This window comes from Diceros bicornis, chromosome 3, assembly GCF_020826845.1.
Source record: "Diceros bicornis minor isolate mBicDic1 chromosome 3, mDicBic1.mat.cur, whole genome shotgun sequence".
NCBI classification, from domain to species: domain Eukaryota; kingdom Metazoa; phylum Chordata; class Mammalia; order Perissodactyla; family Rhinocerotidae; genus Diceros; species Diceros bicornis.
The window spans coordinates 84,275,911-84,283,442 of NC_080742.1; the positions used below are offsets into that span (position 1 = coordinate 84,275,911).

The following is a 7,532-nucleotide window of genomic DNA, read 5'->3' on the forward strand; positions in this document are numbered from 1 at the left end:
GGAAAATCAAAGTGAGTGGGATGTGGGGGGTGTATGTCCTGATTTGAAGGAGCTGGGGAAACAGTGGTGCATTAGGTCAGCTGGTGCAGATGAGGTATTCCTGGGGTCCACGTAGGGTAATTTGAGGGGAAACAGTGCCTAAAGGGGGGATATAGGACCCTGAATGGCTTGAGTAAAGGCTACTTAGTTGCAACATCTACATTGTGTTGTCTTCTTCCCTTTTCTTGTGAACTCATAAAGAGTGGAGATCAGTAGAGAGACGGAACTAATTAGGAAAAGAAAGAGAAGAGAGGTGTGGAAGAAAGGAGAGATCAAGGGTTGAGCTGGGGGGATGATGAAAGGAGACAGGGAGGGAGTGGGATGGAATTCGTGTTCCCCCCACCACCCTGCCCAACGTGTGTTTTGTCCAAGGGTTACTTGTGGGGATGGGAGGACTTTATTGGGTGGTACTCACGCTGGCTGCTAGGTAGCACAGTAGTGATAATTCAGACCATTAGGAGTTCAAGTCTTTGTGGTTCAGTAAATACATGTCAAGGCAAAGTGACTTTTTTAATGTGTGTTATCCAAATGACTGTTCCCAGTCTTTTCTTCGCATGCTCAGGAAGAGTACAAAAAACGCATTCTCTGGTTAAATGGATGCCTGTCTTTATGATGAAGTTTGATTGTGTACTGCATGAAGACTCGCAAGGTATAGTATCGATCTGTTAGAGCTAGGATTAGACAAAATAAAAATCAGAAAGAATAAGTGGTAGGAGTTCGTTTAAGGATCTGTAAACTCCATCTGATGGAAGTGCTTTGGAGACCTGGTTAATAGTCCCACTGTGGGCCTTACTCTTTCCTACATATCTCAAGGGAGAAATGCTGTTGTTTTCTGTGGACAGAAGAGTTGACTGAAGTAGATACATTTATTTACATCTCACCATTTCTACTGGCCTCTCTCGAGTTGCTTCTAGTAGGTAGAGCAGGAGAGCATTTTCCTTTGAGAATATACATCATCTGGTGAGGAGAAATGGGTGTGTTTCTTGTACTTGAATAAGACCTCTAGTTTTTGTTGGTGAACTCATGGATGCGGGAGTTACATCTCTGTTTATGAGAAAACAACCACTCTTTGCTCTGCAGTTCAGAGAAAACACTGTCATAACCCGTGTGCAAGTCGGTGCTTGATAGAAGATCTTAGAGAAGAGATTGAGTTCGAGGATTTCATGGCTGAAAGGACCTTCAAGATCATCAGGTACCTCTTTCTCTCTCATCATGCTGTGACCTGTGGAGGGTGACTTGCATTCAAGTTCATTTGAATAGAGAATTAAAATAAGCACATGAAATTAACAAAAAAAAGTCAAATGAACATGATAGTCCCAAACTGAAAACAATGCAAATATCCATCAAAAGGATAAACAAAATGTGATATGTTCATACAATAGAATACTATTCAACAATAAAAGAGAATAAATTGCTGGCACATCACAGATGATCCTAGAAAACATTGTATTGAGCAAAAGAATATGAGGTTGATATGAGGTTGAAGAATAAGCAAAACTATACTATGGTGATAAAAAAAGGTGGTTACTTCTTTGGATAAGGGAGACTATTGACTGGAACAGGGCATGAGAGAACTTTCCGGAATGATGGAAATGTTTTATATTTTTATCCAGGTGCATGGTGCATGGTGTGTGTGTGTGAGTGTGTGTATGTGTATGTCATTGAGCTGTATAATTAAGGTTTGCACATTTTACTCAATGTAAATTATACCAGGAAAAAACCCCCAAACCAAAATCCAAACAATGAACACATACAGATTGGGAAATATGTGGTTAACGGAGTTTGGAACATTTAGTGATAAGCTCAATGAAACAAATTTAATAAATGAATAGAAGTCCCCTTGCCTAGCATTTTAAGTGACTTGGACATGTTAGTTAATGTCTCTGAATTTTAGTTTTTCTTCTATTAAAAAAAAAGGAGAGGGTTTATTTGTTCGTGGCACACAGAATCTGCCACGTCAAATGGCACTGGTCTAGCAGTGGAGAGGACGTGAAGACTCCAATTATAGACCTTGATGCTGTTCTGCCCGTACAGTGAGCCGAGTGACACAGAAATAAATTTAGCTGCCAACGCCAGCCCTGCCCTGTCTCCCTTTTCCTGCCTTTCCGGTTACAGCCAGCACAGAGGAGCATTGAAAAGGCCTTATGTTTAGGCCCAGACGGGAGCCTCTCTCCCTCCTCCAGGAACCTTGCTTCCCCTGTGCTCCAAAGCTGCTCTTGTCTTCCAGCCCATTGGCCCTGAAAGGCTCTTTCTGTTTGGTGAATGAGTTTGAAGCCAGAGAGAGAAAGAAAGAATGAGACAGAGAGAGAGAAAGAGAGAGAGAATCTGAGGGCACTTGACTCACACCCAACGCCAGTGCCTAAAATATGTGGCCAAGAATCAAAGTCTAACTTCCCCTCAGGGAGACAAATGACTAAGTTCCTCCTCGAGGCAGTTCCAAAGACATGTAAAGAGATACCAATCCCTCCCCAGCCCAGCCCACCACCCTAGGCCACAGAGCTGGTCCGGAGCTCGGTTCTCAGTTCTTCCTACCCGTTCATTGCCTCAGAGCCCCCAAAAGGGAGAAAAGTGGAGTGTATGGTTTGGACGTAGTCACTGGAGCAGCATCCAGGTAATTTTCCATCTTGCTTCATTTACTCAAGCCTTTCCTCCTGGCACAGGTAGGCAGATCAGTTAAGTGGCTCTTGTTTTCTGATGGGAAAACGTAGTGTCTGAGAATAGAGGTATCCTAACTGGAGGTCCTTGGGCAGAGGTCACACTTACCCTCTCTGATTTAGACTTAGGATCAACACAGGAAACCAGCTTATCTCCTTGACCTGGAGCCAGGTAAACAGTCGTTGGCTGAGACATTCTCCTTACAGGAGCAGGGTTCAGTGGAAGCACAAATATTGGCCCAATAAAACCATAAATTCTTAGACAGGAAGGCATTTGGAGATCAGAGACTCCAACTCTATTTTACAGATGAGAAAACTTAAGCCGAGAGGGGTGACGTAACTTGCTTAGGGGCAAAAGCCACTCAATGACAGAACTAGGCAAAGAACCCAAGTGGCTACACGAACCCAAATTCCTGAGCCAGCCAGATAGAACTGACCACATCATGTTTGTCCCAGTAGACCAGGGCTTCTCAGCCTCCACGCTATTCACATGTTGGGCTGGATAATTCCTTGTTGTAGGGCATTGTCCTATGCATTGCAGGCTGTTTAGCAATATCCCTGGCCTCTACCCACCAGATGCCAGTAGCACCCCTCGCGCCAGTTGTGACAACGAAAAATGCCCCTAGACATTGCCAAATGTCCCCTGGGGGCCAAAATTGCCCATGGTTGAGAACCACTGCAATAGAGAGCCAGTTCTTTCAGTTCAACACACAAAGATGCATTGCTTTGCACTGGTATTCGCAGACCGGTCTCATGCATTAGTCTGTAAGTTCTTTGAGGTCACCTTTATGTTTCCTGGCACGTGAGACACACGCGATAAATTGTTGTAAATGAATGAATGAATGAATGAATGAACTGACTCCGTGGGAGACCCTGAAATGTAAACTTTCCTCTGCTGGATATCTAGTATTGTATTAAACATTAGCCTGCTATAGGCTGGAGGAGAGGCAGGAGAATGATTCCCGTGACCTTCTGTCTGAGGGAAGTGGGAGCCTCCTGTTCGTCTGCTTCGTCACCCACTGTCACAGCCACGCAGAGACGTCTTCTCCTTGAGCTCCTTCTCTCGGGCTCCAGGCTTGATTACATGGCTCCTTTTCATTCTTACAAAACAATAGAAATAGATACGACACTGAAGAGATTTTTCTCGCTGGGTACAAAGCCAACATTTTGGAATGTTAAGCCTTGAGATTCTTATAGTTAAAAGGAAAAAGCCCCCAAATGTTGCCATTAGTAGCCATGAAAGCCACGGGAGGATATTTGTTATAGAGTCATAAAATTTTGGCATTGGGAAAGTCACAAGAGAAATATAAAACGACAAAATCTCTACCACAAAATCCTATCCTATTCTCTTTCTTAATCCCAGAAATTTTCACCAATGTTGGCTTTGAGCAAGTGACTAAAATCTTCTTTGTCTCTTTTCCAAACAATAAAGTGCTTGAGAAGGTAGCGTTCTCTTTTGTTAAAAAAAAAAAGTGCTTTCAGAAGACTTTATATGCAAAGTTATAAAATATAAATTCCAGTGGATCTTGAAATTCACTGGAAGTTTATATTTTATGGTTTACGTCGGACAGGAAAAAAAATGGAAGAGACTGAGTGAGAGAAAATACAAGGTATTGGTTAGATATATCTTATAGGGGATTTAATTTCTTAAAAAAATATGGACTGACCTTTGCAAGGAGTTTACTGGTCAATTAATTCCAATGGACAAATTGAGTTGAACATAAATGGTGAAAGAGAACACAGTTAAAACAGAAGTAAGGACAAAAAAGGAAATAAAGACATGGTAGCTAGAGGGAAGAATGATTGCTAGAAGAATGATTGGGTAGTATTGGGTTAATATTATTGGAAAGTGAGTTTCACCCAGTCACTGAAGTGCATCAAGGACTCCACCATAATGCCCTCTTGTCTGGCCCTCATTGTGTTAGAATTCACGTGATTGCTTTTCTGCCTGAATTTGGGTAGGTCACTGTTTATCAGGGATAATGATTATTGCTTATTATTGTCTGGTTGCTCTTGGGGATGTAGGAGATAAACCAGGACCAGAGGGAAAGCCAGAAGATTTAGGGTCCCATCTCAAATGAGGACCTCCAAACAGGATCCATATTCGAGATGAGAGGAAGAAGTTAGGGAGGAGGAGAAGTGTCAGATATTTCAGGAAGAGTTGGGAAGCGGTTTGCTACGGGGACCTCCACTGAGAGAAGGAGCTGGGGCCAGAGCTGGACCCCTGGGTGTCCTGGGACTGGAGCAGGTCTGGGCAGCACCGGGAGGAGGGAGACTCTGGACTTTCCAGTGAGCCTGGTGTGCACAGACTCACAGAATTTAGGCAGGAAAGGTTGAGGAATCTAGTCTAACCTCACAATTTTCAATTGGAACTCAGGGAGACTGATGTATGCAAGTGAGAGGCCTCTCTCATAAATTTCACTGTCTCCTCTGGAGAAGTGGTCTCTGTTTTCTCTGAGACCATAGAACATATTTATTGGTTCTTTTAGGCATTCAGCATGACCTTAGGCAAGCAAGTCTGAAGTAGCCAGACATGAAGTGTCTCCCAGTAAGATTTATCTCTGACGCTGTTCAACGCTGAGCACAGATCTACATCAGTCTATATGCTTCTGGTATGTACTGCCATAAATCCTCATCTGCAGCACAGGAATTCTACAGCACTTCAGATGACCAGTCCAGGACTGTGTGGTGGCCAGAGCCTGCTGGGGGTGGGGCGAGGGGGGGAACAAGAGATTGTGGTGGGAAGGGAGAGATGACATGATGGGGTTGCCAGATTTAGCACATAAAAATACAGGACAGCCAGTTAAATTGGAATTTCATATGAAGAATGAATGATTTTTTAATACAAGTATTAAAATATTGCACAGGACATACTTATATACTGAAACATTATTTGCTGTTCATCTGAAATTCAAGTTTAACTAGGTGTCCTGTGTTTTATCTGGCAGTTCTTTCTTGAGACACTCGGCAGCAGAGAGGCCTGAATCCTTGATGATGGTAGTGAAGTTGAAGGCATCACGCTACCCCTATTTCAAATGGAAGGTGGCTGCCCAAGTCCTCCTCTCTCATACCTTCTCTCATCGCCTGGGGTTTCTAGAAGTGACCGGAAATCCTAATGCCTTGGGGAAGTCCAGGCAGCAAAGGAAGGAGAGAGAGGCTTTCCTACGTCACTGCTACAATGAATTTCTTTCTACAGTCCTCTTTTGTCTTGCTCCAGCAAGAGGAACAACATAGTCTTTAAGGATTTGAGGACAGAAGGAAACGTGGCTAGATAAAGCCGGCACACACTGTAGCATGTGTCCTGGGGAGATAATGGCTCTGAACCTGCTAAAATAAATGGTCTGCTTTGTTCTTGAATAATAATCAGCTGGCAGCTTTGTTCTCTCTTCACAGCAGCTGGATGAGGAGGTTCTGATTTCAGAGGAAAAGCAGTGACCTAGGGCTGACCATATTGGACAGAGGGGGAGGGGAAATTTACCACACCAGCAGCCCCCTAAATGGTGATACAGCCCCTCGCTGCAAAGTATTTCCCCACTGCCTGTTATAATACCCAAAGGTCTGCCATTAAGTCTTAAGGTTAATGACCTTCTCCTTAAAAAAATGCATATATTCCTGAGAAACACAACGTAGTACAACATTATCCCTTTAGAATGAATTAGTTCTTTAGAGTCTTTCTAACTCCACATTTGGCTGAGAGCCGGGTCTTGGGGTTATTGGATCCTAGGACAGGTAATTCTCGTGACAGAGAGGTTGACCCACAGAGAATATGAAGAAAGCCAGACGCTAAAGGGTCTGGGCAGTTCAGGAGAATGGGGAAAGGGGAGAGAGGGGAGGAACAAGAAGAGAGGAGGAGAGGAGGGACAGAGGAGGTGGGTGGGGTAAAGCTACCTGCCTTGCTCGCCACCATCTCTGCTGGGGCTCCTGTGAATGGAAGGTTCCCAACTTTCCAGACAAATTTGGGTTGGGCATTGCTGAGGTCAGGGCATCTGAATTCCCGTCCTGCTCTTTTGTGTGAGTCGGAGCCAGTGAGTTCTGCTCGGTTCTCTTACCCCCTCCTCCCAAGTGCCAGGAGGACAAATGAGAGCACAGAGAGGGAAGGCTCTGCACAGCTATTGCTGGGAGGAATGCATGAGGCTGCAGGGAAGAGAAAACCCACATCCAGTGGCTTGAACCTTAAGGGGTTTCTTTTTTTCAAGTGACAGCAAGTGCAGAGTAGTCAGGACCACATGTCATCTGGGGTATACACAATATCTACCACCCTACAGTAAAGGAGGGCAAGGGGTATGGTCTCGGAATCAGTGTTAAGTAAGCTGCAATTCCCAGAAGAGAAATCACTAGAAAATATTCAGGATAGCCCTGGCATCCTGGGCCTTTCTCTTTGCCACCTGAAGAAAAGTCCACCACTCTGATGTGATTTCCAGCACCATTCATCTTGATGAGTGGCTGAATGTTTCATTTCCCCACAGATATCTGACCCCATCCAGGTGCCACCTGTGGCTGCCCCTCCATCTGAGAGGGTACCATGAACACTGAGGGGTTCAGTTTGGTGCCCGGATCTTAGTAGATTCTCCGGGCACAAGATGACTTTTTTCCTGAGTCCCCCACCCAAAACCTACTTTACATGAGAGCAGTGGTCAGAACTCTTGCTCCCCCTATGCATAGAATTCTTACACCACCGTCAGTTCAGTTTCATTTTATTCCTGAGGACTAAAGCCTGGGAAAAGATACAGTGTGTGGCCTGAAGGTCAGAAAGATTGGACTAGCTGGAGCAATACGTGCTATTTTCCACTGAGAATGCATCGTGCTGTCCTCCTCCCCCTAGAAAGTCTGCAAGTCCCA

The 7,532-nt window shown here is 44.4% G+C and overlaps 1 long non-coding RNA gene across 1 annotated transcript; it reads left to right on the forward strand.

Moving 5' to 3' along the window:
- The first annotated feature begins 614 nt into the window (after positions 1-614).
- LOC131422260 (uncharacterized) lies at positions 615-6,093 on the forward strand. The gene is made up of 3 exons (XR_009224053.1): positions 615-688; positions 1,120-1,231; positions 5,642-6,093. It is a non-coding gene; the product is annotated as an uncharacterized LOC131422260 (long non-coding RNA).
- The last annotated feature ends 1,439 nt before the right edge of the window (positions 6,094-7,532 follow it).